This window comes from Euprymna scolopes, chromosome 42 (genome assembly GCF_053919585.1).
Source record: "Euprymna scolopes isolate OS-2025 chromosome 42, ASM5391958v1, whole genome shotgun sequence".
NCBI classification, from domain to species: domain Eukaryota; kingdom Metazoa; phylum Mollusca; class Cephalopoda; order Sepiida; family Sepiolidae; genus Euprymna; species Euprymna scolopes.
In genome coordinates this window covers 38,777,833-38,794,280 of record NC_136523.1, presented here as the reverse complement: position 1 = coordinate 38,794,280, position 16,448 = coordinate 38,777,833, and the positions used below count along the sequence as shown (strand labels likewise).

Genomic DNA, 16,448 nt, shown 5'->3' with positions numbered 1-16,448 from the left:
AAAAAGAAAAGAAAAAAGAAAAGAAAAAAGAAAAGAAAAATACCACTTCAAGATGAAAATCTAGACAATGATAAGTCATATGGATAGATTCCAACCCAGAAAACAGCAATTTTCCCCCCTTTGTCAGAAATATTGCTCATCGAACGTGAGGACTAAAAAGACAGAAGGAAATAGGTTATGTTGGCTCAATAGAAAATGTTACCTGCAATTCCGGGGTCTTGTGATCTCTTTTCCACAGCTTAAAGGTGATGAACTATCCTTTAAAAGAAATCTGTTAATTTTTTCTGTAGACGGTGATCTCAGTCAAGTACATATAGGTGTAACTCTGAGAAAGGCGGATGGAGCACCGTATGTGGGTGAAGTAAGTAGGAGCTTTATAGTTTGATTACAAAATGACTAGTGTAAGCGGACACGTGTGGTGAGTCAAAGGAAAATGACATAATTGACGAAACACGTTTGATATATCTGCGCGCAGAAAATGGGCACGTTGATTAGAGAGGATTAAAAGAACAAAAAAAAAAAATCACAAACAGTTCAGCAGGAAGTACTTATAAATATAATTGACAATCTATACAGGATCGTGTGTGTGTGTGTGTATATATATATATATATATATATATATACACACACACACACACACACACGTGTGCGAAAAAGAAAACAGGAAAACAAATTAAACACAAGAATAATTCATCAAGAACGATAGCTTTACCAGTTTCGTTCGAATCAACAAACATCTCTAGGAAAAAAAAAAAAAAAAAAAAAAAAAAGAAAAAAATACTATATATCTTTTTGGCCTTTTGGCCAAGATCAAAGTGTAGTATCTGACTTCAGATGCTGCATTCCATTTCTTGTTCTCTGTAAATGGAGGAACAGCCCTTCACGACTTGGAAATTTTTTAATTTTTGTACCTATTCTCTATGTTAAAAAACGACCCTGGTGTCTAACTTTGTCCCGTGGGGAGGCATTGTAAATAGGTATATACACACACACACACTAGCGGGGGTACCCGGTGTTGCCCAGGTGTGGTGAGGTGTGTGGTGTGTGTGGGGCTAAATCAAAACAAAATGGAAAATAAAGAATAAGCAAACGTAATAACGCTGTTTAAATGTAACATTTTTTTAAAGTTGGAAAACAAAACAAAAAACAAAAAAAAAAACAAAACAAAAAACAGCGAACGTGATGCAAAATAAAGAATAAGCTACCAAAAAAGAAATGGCATAAATAACCTTGTTTTAATGTTAAAACTTAAAAACAAAGGAAAAACAAAAACAACGAACATGAGAGAAAGAAAAAAAAACGAAATGAAAGAAATGGCATAAATAATCCTGCTTCAATATTAAAACTTTAAAAATCGAATATATATATATATATATATATATATATATATATATATATATATATATATCCTATATCTCGGCTCGAACATGCAATGTTAAGTTAACGACACTGCCACTATAACGACTGGTCTATGATCACGTAAGCAAAGTTAGGTTGTTTTTTTTTTTTTTTTGTATTTGAACTAATTCAAGAAAGAACGTTTTTTGCACATGCGTGTTTGGCCCAATTGTCATGAAGGAACGATTTTTTGCTACCCCTCCCTGTGCAAAAGTGTCCACTTGAGGGTGAAGGAATTAATGTTTTCAGCCCATTTTTTGATATTTGTCGTCTGAAGGGTTGAGCTTCAAAACGATACTGATTTCATGAAAATCCGTCGTCTCTGTGAAAAGTTTTAGGCAGATATACAAACATACATACAAACATTTAAACAGATTTTTACCCATATCATAGATAGAAGATATATCCTGCATATAATATTTTGATTGCAGATTTCCCCTGTTTTATGATTTCGTAATTAACTGTCTTCCTCTCCACTTACATTGACAATCTCGATTACACAGGATTTTGTCCCCCCCCCTTTTTTTTCTTTTTCTTCTTTTCTTTCCCCTTCTTTTTCTGCCTTTACTTTCAAAGTTTAGCTGTCATATAACCCCTCTCCGTCTAAATTTTTAACATGTTTTATTTTTTTAAACAAATAGTTTTCTCATCTTTTATTTAAGAACAGAACCTCTTCAGCGGAAAACAAACTTTATTAAGTCGCCTGACGAGGACGTCGTCTTGACCGACCACCTGTCTGAAACATTAGCATGTCCAAGGTTGTGACCATGTAAATTTATCTATATCAATAAAAATATATCTTGCTCTTTTTTCTTTTTATTGAGCACTCTTAATAACATTGTTAAATTCATGAGTTTCTCTCTTGAATACCTTTTACTTGGTATATACGCGTGCACGGCACTATACAAATAGACTTCGTTCTCCAAATTTACAACATGGCAAGGAAGAAGAAAAGGGAAACAAAACAACATACTGAAGATGGAGTATACCTCCGAAATATATTTGTGATAAATTGTGAAAATATTTGTTTATTTTTCTAATATCACGTTGTGATTGGGTTTTCAAGCGCACTTGATGTGTATTTTATTTTATTCATATTAATAAATATTTTTATCCATAGACATAAATATATTTCACGTTTTTGTTTATTAATTTTGACAGGTAGTGTTATACATGCGACTGGAGATCGCCTGTGAATTTAATATTTCCCCTTACACCTCCTCCCTTTTTTTTTTTTTTTTTTTTTTTACATGGGGGTCACCACTTATCAAGGCCCGAAGGCCACTCAGGGATAAGGGTTATTGCGTGTACAGTAATCAATAAGATAGTATTGTAGTAATCATTAGTATTGGGGGGTTTTGATAGAGTGTCTTACTTAAGGGGGCGGTTTGTCAGGAGTTTGTTTATGTTGGACTTGAAGACGTCCAAGTTGTAGTCAGGTGGGAAACAAGCAAGCGGCAGAGAGTTCCACTGCTGTGCAGTTCTAAGAAAGAAAGAGGGAATATGGTTCAACCCACCTCTGGCTAATGCTGTACAGCAACAAAAAAAAAAAAACAAAAACACGGGGAGTACACATTAATAAGCACTCTACATTAATTACAATTATGTAGGCGATTGAATGGGGATGGAACTGTTATTATTTGAGCTGTGAAATTAATTTGGTGCCCAATAAATAAAAGCAGGTGTAAGATTGTACTGTTACACACATTTACACACAGGACCCAACACGTTGTATGCAGAGCACGCTGCAAGGAACATAAGACAAATAAAAACTCTACTCATTTTTTTTTTTTTTTTGTGTATCAACAACATTTTTAACGTGATCGTCATCTTCAACGTGCACCCTCTATTCTTTATAATCTTTTTCTTTCTCCTTACTGCGACATCATTCCGCACACGGCTCTGTATTTGCACATAGCCGCCACATGTGCTCTCTTACAGGATTACAATGGGACGGAAGCAAGTAAAAAATTTTTTTTAGAATTCTCCTTGCGATAATCATATCTACTTCAAGTTGAAAATAATTAATCATAGTACTACATAATCTTATTAGAGATTTTTACTTAACTACATGATTTTTTTTTTTTTACTTAACTACATGATTTTTTTTTTTTTACTTAACTACATGATTTTTTTTTTTACTTAACTACATGATTTTATTTTTTTACTTAACTACATGATTTTTTTTTTTACTTAACTACATGATTTTTTTTTTACTTAACTACATGATTTTTTTTTTTACTTAACTACATGATTTTTTTTTTTTACTTAACTACATGATTTTTTTTTTACTTAACTACATGATTTTATTTTTACTTAACTACATGATTTTATTTTTACTTAACTACATGATTTTATTTTTACTTAACTACATGATTGTTTTTTTTACTTAACTACATGATTTTCTTTTTACTTAACTACATGATTGTTTTTTTACTTAACTACATGATTTTTTTTTACTTAACTACATGATTTTTTTTTACTTAACTACATGATTTTTTTTTTACTTAACTACATGATTGTTTTTTTACTTAACTACATGATTGTTTTTTTACTTAACTACATGATTTATTTTTACTTAACTACATGATTTATTTTTACTTAACTACATGATTTATTTTTACTTAACTACATGATTTTTTTACTTAACTACATGATTTTTTTTTTACTTAACTACATGATTTTTTTTTTACTTAACTACATGATTTTTTTACTTAACTACATGATTTTTTTTTTACTTAACTACATGATTTTTTTTTTACTTAACTACATGATTTTTTTTTACTTAACTACATGATTTTTTTTTTACTTAACTACATGATTTTTTTTTTACTTAACTACATGATTTTTTTTTACTTAACTACATGATTTTTTTTTTACTTAACTACATGATTTTTTTTTTTACTTAACTACATGATTTTTTTTTTTACTTAACTACATGATTTTTTTTACTTAACTACATGATTTTTTTTTACTTAACTACATGATTTATTTTTACTTAACTACATGATTTTTTTTACTTAACTACATGATTTTTTTTTTACTTAACTACATGATTTTTTTTACTTAACTACATGATTTTTTTTTTTACTTAACTACATGATTTTTTTTTTACTTAACTACATGATTTTTTTTTTACTTAACTACATGATTTTTTTTTTACTTAACTACATGATTTTTTTTTTACTTAACTACATGATTTATTTTTTACTTAACTACATGATTTTTTTTTACTTAACTACATGATTTTTTTTTTACTTAACTACATGATTTTTTTTTACTTAACTACATGATTTATTTTTACTTAACTACATGATTTTTTTTTACTTAACTACATGATTTTCTTTTTATTTAACCGTTGTTAAGGCAGATGATTAGCTTAATCATTTTTTTTTTAGTATTTAGTCATCCTTTATCAAGGCTAAAAGCCACACAAGGATAAGGGTTTATAAGATAGAAAGATTATCAGCTGAGTTAACAGATGAGGAACACTATAGGTTTAGTTTAATTGTTTTTGTTTTACGGTATATCAACCTTTTTGGATTATTTGATCCCGAATTCAGTAATTTTAGAAAAAAAGATTTTATGCTTGAAATTCTTCATCTCTTCAAATATTTAATAATGGTGTTTGGTTTGATTGATTTGTAAAGGAAAATTGCAATAACGTTTCTGAATTTTTAAACTGAGGATTCGCTATTCGTATTATTTGGATTCTTCCGACCACTGCTCTCATCTTAAGTGTCATTTCACAATGTTTCTGTTAATGTAACCTCCGATCTTCTTCAGGTGTATCTTGTCGAACTCTGGACAGAATTTCTAACAGAACCGTTTATTTACTTCATGGGGTAGCATGCTCTTGTTCAGTCAGCCATGACTGGATAGAAGTCCCAAGTAATTCCCAATTGTATTTTTCGGTCGCCCACACTGAGGAATTGGAACCTTCAGGAGAATATCACTTTCGCAACTGATTTTGGCACAGTAGTTAGAGTACTTCGAAAAAAAAATCAATTACAAAAGTGATACTCTCCTGAAGGTTGGTTGGTTGTTTTTGTTTTATGGCATATCAACCCTTTTCAGGTTATTTAATGCCGAATCCGGTGATTTTGAAGAAAATTTTTTTAATAGAATATATTTGATTTTTGCAAGTCAGTTTCTATTTAACCCATAGTTGGGACCCTAACAGAGTGGACCTGGGAGCAATGGCAATTAAAGGGTCGCTCCACACTCCCCAAAGCCCGCAAGCTGGAGCCTCACTATTGGATATAGTTTAAGGTCATATCTAGGACCCCCATTGAGGGACTTTTACCCTCTGCAAGGGGGCAGTCGGCGTATTCTAATGCCCCACCGACAGGGCCACCTGAAGGTTGAAGATTCAATATTCAGTGTCAGCAACCGAAAACTACAATTGCAAATTACTTAGGATCTTTATCCAGTCATGGCTGATGGAACGAGAGCATGCTACCCTTGTCAAGTAAATAAAAGATTCTGTTCAAAATTCCGTCCAGATTTCAGAGTTCGACAAAATACATCTGAAGAAGGTTGGAGGTTACATCTACCGAAACGTGAAATGACACTAAATACAAGAACAGTAGTCCCAAAGAATCCAAAGGAAATTTGATAGAATCCAAGGAAAATTATTGTTTTTGACTTTGCAGAACATGATTGAGTTTTGTAAAGGCAATGAAAAAAAAAAAAAAGACAATGACATCAATGTTTGATGCATTTTAGTTCAGTAAGCCATTATCTTCAGACAGCCTTATCGGGTAGCACTAGGGAATACTATAAGGAGTATTGATTAAAGGTATGTTGCCATAATTGAGCTGGTGAATCTGTCCTATTTGAGGGTTCTTGAAGTTCAGAAACGCATTTGCAATTTGATTGGCTCAACCTTGTCTTATTTTCTGCAACCAATCTCACACAGACGTGATGTCGCTTGTCTCAGTCTTGTTTTTTTTTTTATATAAATACTATTATAGCATATGTCCTTCAGATTTGTCTGATCTATTCCCAGCTTCTTTTGTTCCACTCAGTTGAGCTGTCGGTCTAGTGGTTTGCATCAATTCACTATTTTGATATCTCAACATGACATAGCTTCCAATTTCAGTTTTTTTTGTTTTTTTTTTAAGAACTGCAAACCTTTGGAACTCTTTTCTTGCTGACCGTTTTCCTGCCTATAGGACTAGTCTCCCTCTCTTTGTGATGATCATCTTTTGTTCTTTTTAGTTCTTATATAAAGTGGCTTCATGCTGGGCGTGAAATTATGAAATCCATGTTTAAGTTTAGGCACAGATATAGAGTGGGGGAATTCATTGATAGTGCTTTCAACTAGACGAGTGTTTCTTGTGAATGTTTGGCAAGGGGGTGGGGAACCATAGATTGGAGCTTAGCCGAGCACTTGCCATGAAAATAACGATAAAGCAGGCTTGCAACGTCCCTTCTGTGGGAAAGAGGCTGCAGGGAAGAGAAAAAAAGCATCTCCCACTAGGCTACAAAGTCTATTTTGAACTCGGTCAAGGCAGGATAAGCTCTTTCTAGCAGCTCCTTCCCAGATGTGGCAACAATACTCCATCATTGGACGTACCTGACTCTTATATCAGTAGAGAATTGCATCAGCAAGTAGATATCTACTGGATCGATAGAAGGATTCCACCATTTTTCCAGCGACCTTGGCAACGGATTTGATGTACGTGTTCCATTTCAGATCAGGAGTAAAGGTGAAGCCCAGAAGCTAGTAAAAAAAAAATGGAGTCTCCCCAAGACGAGAATCATTCATTTCCATTGAATTTGAAGATATCTTTTAATTGATTCCAACAACAGTGAAGTTATACTGTGTAAGGTTCGGAAGTTTTTTTTTTTTTTTCCACAATCCAGGGGGTGTGAATGGATTCAAGTCAAGTCCAAAAAGTCAGTTTATAATAAAATGAATAAACCAAAAGAGTTAATATATTTTCTATATATTAAAACTAGCCTGGGTGCCCAGCGTTGCCCGGGTGTTTGGAGGTGTGTGTTGAGTAAAAAAAGAAAAAAAGTGGTAGAAGGCAGGCTCGAACCTGTATCGTGAAGGAGGAAAAGAATGTGACCCCCCCCCAAAAAAAACAAAAACATGACGTCTTTGCTGTTGCGGCCATCGCCAAACCGGAAGTGACGAAGGCTTAAATTAAGGCTAGTCAATCGAAAAGAGGGGATGACTTTTGAAAATATCAGCGAAAAAAAGCGACCCCTCCCTGTAGAGGGTGAAGGAATTAATGTTTTTAGCCAATTTTTTGATATTTGTCGTCCGAAGGGTCGAGCTTCAAAACGATACCGATCGTGAAAATCTGTCGCCTCTGCCGAAAGCACATCCTTTTTAAAATTAAATATGTTTCTAAACTCTTTTTCAAAATGTTTTTTTAACATGTTTTATCAACTACTTGTTTTTATCATAAGCTCTATTTCCTACTTGGTTTTATCGAGCTTTTAAATCTGGTTGAGATAACTTTATAAATATTAATTCTTCAATATTTATTATATACTTTAGATTTGCCATCTTGGATTATCTTGGTAAACTTAATTATAATTCTTATTTCATTTTATATATATCTCCTGCACCCACTTTTATAACCAATAAATAAAAAAAAAAAAAAAAAAAAAAAAAAATTGAACTAGCTATAAGTACACCAAGCCTCAATAAAGAAAAAGAAAACAACAACAATAACAATCGCTCCTGATGACAATCGGATGTATCGATAGTGTAGGAGACTAGAATATAAATACCCTAGCTCACTACAAGAAAATAATGAAACGAATAGAATTGAAGGAAACAAAAACTCAATTGATGGATAAGATAAACGTGTCGTTTATTTACTGTTGAAAGAATGAATGTTTTAGATATAACATGTGTCCATGTCTGCGTTCAGGTGTAACTATCGTTTGTTGCGGGACTGGTGTTGTAGAAAGAAAAGGAAATATGTGTTCATCTCACTATCGTTTGTTCACGCGTAGGAAGAGAAAGGAGTAACGTAAATGAGAATGATAGTCCAGCGTGTAGACAAAGACAAAGAACAGAGGGTTGACGTCAGTTAGCAGTCAGCTACGCGAAGGTGTTCTCAGGGACCAGTAGTAGATAGAGAGAGAAAGAGTGAGAATGTGTACGTACGGTCTGTTAGCTTTTTGTCCCACATAGTAGTAAGTGGACGTGAGGTACGTGCGTGCGCACCGAAACGGCGGCGGCTGGTGCGCCGACCAACCACCTAGGAGGCTAGTCTCGAAAAGGAAGAAGCCGCTAATGTCTCTTTCTTTTATACTCGTTTCCGGTGGTCCTTTGCGCACGTGTGAATTTCCTTTGAAAGAGGAAGTGACGCTGTTGATGCGTGCGTGTATGTGAGTACATGTGTGTACGTTAGCGTGTGTGTATATACACGTGAATGTGAGTGTATGTACGCGAACACGAATATACGTACGTGTGTGGACGTGTGCGCATATGTATGTGACAAGTAATATAGCTTGAAATGTGAACGCGTTTTTGTGCGAGACTAGAAAAGGCTCACGCAATAGAAAGCACTTGAGAAGAATATGGCCAAACAACAACTACTGGGCACTCTAAAATACAACATGCCAGCCAAAATAAAAATTGAAAAGATATCCAACAAAAGCAGAAAAAAAGAACTCTGTCTTGTTCAATCAGACGGTTTTTTTTTTTTTTTTTTTTTTTTTTACATAGGCATCACCACTTATCAAGGCCCAGGGGCCACTCGAGGATAAGGGTTAAAGAGTATACAGTAGTCAATTGGACAATATAGTAATTGTCAGTAATGGAAATTCATTAAATATGTTAACTTAAGGGGAACGGCGTATCAAGAACTTGTTTACATTGGACTTGAAGACAACCATATTGTAGTCAGCTGGAAAGCAGGAAAACAGAAGACAGTTCCACAGGCGTGCAGTTCTAAGAAAGAAGCTTTGTTCATGGAATCTATGTTTATGTTTAGGCACAGATAAAGAGTGGGGGAAATTATTGATAGTATTTTAAGCTAGACGAGTATTTCTTGTGAAAGTTTGGCAAGGGGGAACCATAGATTGAAGCTCAGTCGAGCACTTGCCAGACATGTACAAATAAGGACTTGCTGCCAAACCGTCTGGGCATGCTTGCTTGCTTCAATCTTGCCTCTGTATGCACGTGCACATGTGTATTTGAGAGTGCGTGTGTACAGGCAGGTGGATGTATGTATATATGTATGTATGTATGTATATGTATGTATGTATATATATGTATGTATGTATGTATATATGAGGTGAATCTTGAAATTCCCCAGAGTCAGTTTGGTTACATAGCAGAAACAAAATTGATAATTCAGATTTTATAAGCGCGCCTGCGCGCGTGTGTAGAGAAAGTGGGAGATGGGATAATAATCCAATAAGATTCTTAATATCCTTCTCAACTATCAGGTGTAAAAATTCCCAATCAACAACAAAAAACAGAAAACAAAAAAGTTGTGTCAAAGGATTAAAGTATTTAGTTGTTTACCAAACAGATTTGTATGAACGGAAACACAATCAAGAACGAAACTCATCTACACAATAAATGTTAACGTCCGCTTCAGTAGTCAGGTATGCAATTTTAGATTTTACTAGCCTGGGTGCGCGGCATTACCCAGGTGTTTGTAGGAGTGTGTTGAGCAAAAAAAAAAAAAAATGTAGCAAGCAAGCAGGCTCGAACCTATGACGCAAAGGTGGAAAAGAAAGTGGAGGTGTGTGTAAAAGTCTTGGTTGAGCAAAAAAAAAGAAAAGTGGTAGTAGGCAGGCAAGCTTGAACGCGAAGGAGGAAAAGAAAGTGAAAAAATAACGTGACGCATTAGTTGTTGTGCCCATCGACAAACCGGAAATGATGTAGGTTTAAATTAAGGCTAGTAAATCGGAAAGAGGGGATGACTTTCGAAAATATCCGGTCCAAGAAAGACTCCTAAAAAATACTGGGAGTTTCCGAAACGGTCCAAGAAAGACCCATAAAAAATACTGGGAGTTTCCGAAACGGTCCAAGAAAGACCCATAAAAAATACTGGGAGTTTCCGAAACGGTCCAAGAAAGACCCATAAAAAATACTGGGAGTTTCCGAAACGGTCCAAGAAAGACCCATAAAAAATACTGGGAGTTTCCGAAACGGTCCAAGAAAGACCCATAAAAAATACTGGGAGCTTCTGAAACGGTTCAAGAAAGATCCATAAAAAATACTGGGAGTTTCCGAAACGGTCCAAGAAAGACTCCTAAAAAATACTGGGAGTTACCAAAACGGTCCAAGAGAGACTCCTAAAAAATACTGGGAGTTTCCGAAAAGGTCCAAGAAAGACTCCTAAAAAATACTGGGAGTTTCCGAAACGGTCCAAGAAAGACTCCTAAAAAATACTGGGAGTTTCCGAAACGGTCCAAGAAAGACTCCTAAAAAATACTGGGAGTTTCCGAAACGGTCCAAGAAAGACTCCTAAAAAATACTGGGAGTTTCCGAAACGGTCCAAGAAAGACTCCTAAAAAATACTGGGAGTTTCCGAAACGGTCCAAGAAAGACTCCTAAAAAATACTGGGAGTTTCCAAAACGGTCCAAGAAAGACTCCTAAAAAATACTGGGAGTTTCCGAAACGGTCCAAGAAAGACTCCTAAAAAATACTGGGAGTTTCCGAAACGGTCCAAGAAAGACCCATAAAAAATACTGGGAGTTTCCGAAACGGTCCAAGAAAGACCCATAAAAAATACTGGGAGTTTCCGAAACGGTCCAAGAAAGACCCATAAAAAATACTGGGAGTTTCCGAACCGGTCAAAGAGAGACTCCTAAAAAATACTGGGAGTTTCCAAAACGGTCCAAGAGAGACCCATAAAAAATACTGGGAGTTTCCAAAACGGTCCAAGAGAGACCCATAAAAAATACTGGGAGTTTCCAAAACGGTCCAAGAGAGACTCCTAAAAAATACTGGGAGTTTCCGAAACGGTCCAAGAAAGACTCCTAAAAAATACTGGGAGTTTCCGAAACGGTCCAAGAAAGACCCATAAAAAATACTGGGAGTTTCCGAAACGGTCCAAGAAAGACTCCTAAAAAATACTGGGAGTTTCCGAAACGGTCCAAGAAAGACTCCTAAAAAATACTGGGAGTTTCCGAAACGGTCCAAGAAAGACTCCTAAAAAATACTGGGAGTTTCCGAAACGGTCCAAGAAAGACTCCTAAAAAATACTGGGAGTTTCCGAAACGGTCCAAGAAAGACCCATAAAAAATACTGGGAGTTTCCGAAACGGTCCAAGAAAGACTCCTAAAAAATACTGGGAGTTTCCGAAACGGTCCAAGAAAGACTCCTAAAAAATACTGGGAGTTTCCGAAACGGTCCAAGAAAGACTCCTAAAAATACTGGAAGTTTCCGAAACGGTCCAAGAAAGACCCATAAAAAATACTGGGAGTTTCCGAAACGGTCCAAGAAAGACTCCTAAAAAATACTGGGAGTTTCCGAAACGGTCCAAAAAGACTCCTAAAAAATACTGGGAGTTTCCGAAACGGTCCAAAAAGACTCCTAAAAAATACTGGGAGTTTCCGAAACGGTCCAAGAAAGACTCTTAAAAAATCTTGGGAGTTTCCGAAACGGTCCAAGAAAGACCCATAAAAAATACTGAGAGTTTCCGAAACGGTCCAAGAAAGACTCATAAAAATACTGGGAGTTTCCGAAACGGTCCAAGAAAGACTCCTAAAAATACTGGGAGTTTCCGAAACGGTCCAAGAAAGACTCCTAAAAAATACTGGGAGTTTCCAAAACGGTCCAAGAAAGACTCATAAAAAATACTGGGAGTTTCCGAAACGGTCCAAGAAAGACTCATAAAAAATACTGGGAGTTTCCGAAACGGTCCAAGAAAGACCCATAAAAAATACTGGGAGTTTCCGAAACGGTCCAAGAAAGACCCATAAAAAATACTGGGAGCTTCCGAAACGGTTCAAGAAAGATCCATAAAAAATACTGGGAGTTTCCGAAACGGTCCAAGAAAGACCCATAAAAAATACTGGGAGCTTCCGAAACGGTTCAAGAAAGATCCATAAAAAATACTGGGAGTTTCCGAAACGGTCCAAGAAAGACTCCTAAAAAATACTGGGAGTTACCAAAACGGTCCAAGAGAGACCCATAAAAAATACTGGGAGTTACCAAAACGGTCCAAGAAAGACTCCTAAAAAATACTGGGAGTTTCCGAAACGGTCCAAGAAAGACTCCTAAAAAATACTGGGAGTTTCCGAAACGGTCCAAGAAAGACCCATAAAAAATACTGGGAGCTTCTGAAACGGTTCAAGAAAGATCCATAAAAAATACTGGGAGTTTCCGAAACGGTCCAAGAAAGACTCCTAAAAAATACTGGGAGTTACCAAAACGGTCCAAGAGAGACTCCTAAAAAATACTGGGAGTTTCCGAAAAGGTCCAAGAAAGACTCCTAAAAAATACTGGGAGTTTCCGAAACGGTCCAAGAAAGACTCCTAAAAAATACTGGGAGTTTCCGAAACGGTCCAAGAAAGACTCCTAAAAAATACTGGGAGTTTCCGAAACGGTCCAAGAAAGACTCCTAAAAAATACTGGGAGTTTCCGAAACGGTCCAAGAAAGACTCCTAAAAAATACTGGGAGTTTCCGAAACGGTCCAAGAAAGACTCCTAAAAAATACTGGGAGTTTCCGAAACGGTCCAAGAAAGACTCCTAAAAAATACTGGGAGTTTCCGAAACGGTCCAAGAAAGACTCCTAAAAAATACTGGGAGTTTCCGAAACGGTCCAAGAAAGACCCATAAAAAATACTGGGAGTTTCCGAAACGGTCCAAGAAAGACCCATAAAAAATACTGGGAGTTTCCGAAACGGTCCAAGAAAGACCCATAAAAAATACTGGGAGTTTCCGAACCGGTCAAAGAGAGACTCCTAAAAAATACTGGGAGTTTCCAAAACGGTCCAAGAGAGACCCATAAAAAATACTGGGAGTTTCCAAAACGGTCCAAGAGAGACCCATAAAAAATACTGGGAGTTTCCAAAACGGTCCAAGAGAGACTCCTAAAAAATACTGGGAGTTTCCGAAACGGTCCAAGAAAGACTCCTAAAAAATACTGGGAGTTTCCGAAACGGTCCAAGAAAGACCCATAAAAAATACTGGGAGTTTCCGAAACGGTCCAAGAAAGACTCCTAAAAAATACTGGGAGTTTCCGAAACGGTCCAAGAAAGACTCCTAAAAAATACTGGGAGTTTCCGAAACGGTCCAAGAAAGACTCATAAAAAATACTGGGAGTTTCCGAAACGGTCCAAGAAAGACCCATAAAAAATACTGGGAGTTTCCGAAACGGTCCAAGAAAGACTCCTAAAAAATACTGGGAGTTTCCGAAACGGTCCAAGAAAGACTCCTAAAAAATACTGGGAGTTTCCGAAACGATCCAAGAAAGACTCCTAAAAATACTGGGAGTTTCCGAAACGGTCCAAGAAAGACCCATAAAAAATACTGGGAGTTTCCGAAACGGTCCAAGAAAGACTCCTAAAAAATACTGGGAGTTTCCGAAACGGTCCAAAAAGACTCCTAAAAAATACTGGGAGTTTCCGAAACGGTCCAAAAAGACTCCTAAAAAATACTGGGAGTTTCCGAAACGGTCCAAGAAAGACTCTTAAAAAATCTTGGGAGTTTCCGAAACGGTCCAAGAAAGACCCATAAAAAATACTGAGAGTTTCCGAAACGGTCCAAGAAAGACTCATAAAAATACTGGGAGTTTCCGAAACGGTCCAAGAAAGACTCATAAAAATACTGGGAGTTTCCGAAACGGTCCAAGAAAGACTCCTAAAAAATACTGGGAGTTTCCAAAACGGTCCAAGAAAGACTCATAAAAAATACTGGGAGTTTCCAAAACGGTCCAAGAAAGACTCATAAAAAATACTGGGAGTTTCCGAAACGGTCCAAGAAAGACTCATAAAAAATACTGGGAGTTTCCGAAACGGTCCAAGAAAGACCCATAAAAAATACTGGGAGTTTCCGAAACGGTCCAAGAAAGACCCATAAAAAATACTGGGAGCTTCCGAAACGGTTAAAGAAAGATCCATAAAAAATACTGGGAGTTTCCGAAACGGTCCAAGAAAGACCCATAAAAAATACTGGGAGCTTCCGAAACGGTTCAAGAAAGATCCATAAAAAATACTGGGAGTTTCCGAAACGGTCCAAGAAAGACTCCTAAAAAATACTGGGAGTTACCAAAACGGTCCAAGAGAGACCCATAAAAAATACTGGGAGTTACCAAAACGGTCCAAGAAAGACTCCTAAAAAATACTGGGAGTTTCCGAAACGGTCCAAGAAAGACTCCTAAAAAATACTGGGAGTTTCCGAAACGGTCCAAGAAAGACTCCTAAAAAATACTGGGAGTTTCCGAAACGGTCCAAGAAAGACTCCTAAAAAATACTGGGAGTTTCCGAAACGGTCCAAGAAAGACTCCTAAATAATACTGGGAGTTTCCAAAACGGTCCAAGAAAGACTCCTAAAAAATACTGGGAGTTTCCGAAACGGTCCAAGAGAGACTCATAAAAAATACTGGGAGTTTCCGAAACGGTCCAAGAAAGACTCCTAAAAAATACTGGGAGTTTCCGAAACGGTCCAAGAAAGACTCCTAAAAAATACTGGGAGTTTCCGAAACGGTCCAAGAAAGACCCATAAAAAATACTGGGAGTTTCCGAAACGGTCCAAGAAAGACCCATAAAAATACTGGGAGTTTCTGAAACGGTCCAAGAAAGACCCATAAAAAATACTGGGAGTTTCCGAAACGGTCCAAGAAAGACTCCTAAAAAATACTGGAAGTTTCCGAAACGGTCCAAGAAAGACCCATAAAAAATACTGGGAGTTTCCGAAACGGTCCAAGAAAGACTCCTAAAAAATACTGGGAGTTTCCAAAACGGTCCAAGAAAGACTCCTAAAAAATATTGGGAGTTTCCGAAACGGTCCAAGAAAGACTCCTAAAAAATACTGGGAGTTTCCGAAACGGTCCAAGAAAGACTCCTAAAAAATACTGGGAGTTTCCGAAACGGTCCAAGAAAGACCCATAAAAAATACTGGGAGTTTCCGAAACGGTCCAAGAAAGACCCATAAAAAATACTGGGAGTTTCCGAAACGGTCAAAGAGAGACTCCTAAAAAATACTGGGAGTTTCCAAAACGGTCCAAGAGAGACCCATAAAAAATACTGGGAGTTTCCAAAACGGTCCAAGAAAGACTCCTAAAAAATACTGGGAGTTTCCAAAACGGTCCAAGAAAGACTCCTAAAAAATACTGGGAGTTTCCAAAACGGTCCAAGAAAGACCCATAAAACATACTGGGAGTTTCTGAAACGGTCCAAGAAAGACTCCTAAAAAATACTGGGAGTTTCCGAAACGGTCCAAGAAAGACTCCTAAAAAATACTGGGAGTTTCCGAAACGGTCCAAGAAAGACTCCTAAAAAATACTGGGAGTTTCCGAAACGGTCCAAGAAAGACTCCTAAAAAATACTGGGAGTTTCTGAAACGGTCAAAGAAAGACTCATAAAAAATACTGGGAGTTTCCGAAACGGTCCAAGAGAGACTCCTAAAAAATACTGGGAGTTTCCGAAACGGTCCAAGAAAGACTCCTAAAAAATACTGGGAGTTTCCGAAACGGTCCAAGAAAGACCCATAAAAAATACTGGGAGTTTCCGAAACGGTCCAAGAAAGACCCATCAAAAATACTGGGAGTTTCCGAAACGGTCCAAGAGAGACTCATAAAAAATACTGGGAGTTTCCGAAACGGTCCAAGAGAGACTCCTAAAAAATACTGGGAGTTTCCGAAACGGTCCAAGAGAGACTCATAAAAAATACTGGGAGTTTCCGAAACGGTCCAAGAAAGACCCATAAAAATACTGGGAGTTTCTGAAACGGTCCAAGAAAGACCCATAAAAAATACTGGGAGTTTCCGAAACGGTCCAAGAAAGACCCATAAAAAATACTGGGAGTTTCCGAAACGGTCCAAGAAAGACCCATAAAAAATACTGGGAGTTTCCGAAACGGTCCAAGAAAGACTCATAAAAAATACTGGGAGT

At 36.7% G+C, this 16,448-nt stretch overlaps 1 protein-coding gene across 2 annotated transcripts in view; it reads right to left on the bottom strand.

Annotated features, from left to right (window-relative positions):
- LOC145267029 (uncharacterized) overlaps positions 1-16,448 on the bottom strand; it is a 107,970-nt gene that overhangs the window by 78,649 nt on the left and 12,873 nt on the right. Inside the window, exon 1 of one of the 2 annotated variants that reach the window (XM_080122960.1) lies at positions 203-338. The exons of the other annotated variant lie outside the window; for it this stretch is intronic. The gene's annotated coding sequence lies outside the window, so the exon portion shown is untranslated. Of the gene's footprint in view, positions 1-202; positions 339-16,448 lie in introns of those variants that run through there. 2 annotated transcript variants of the gene reach the window in all.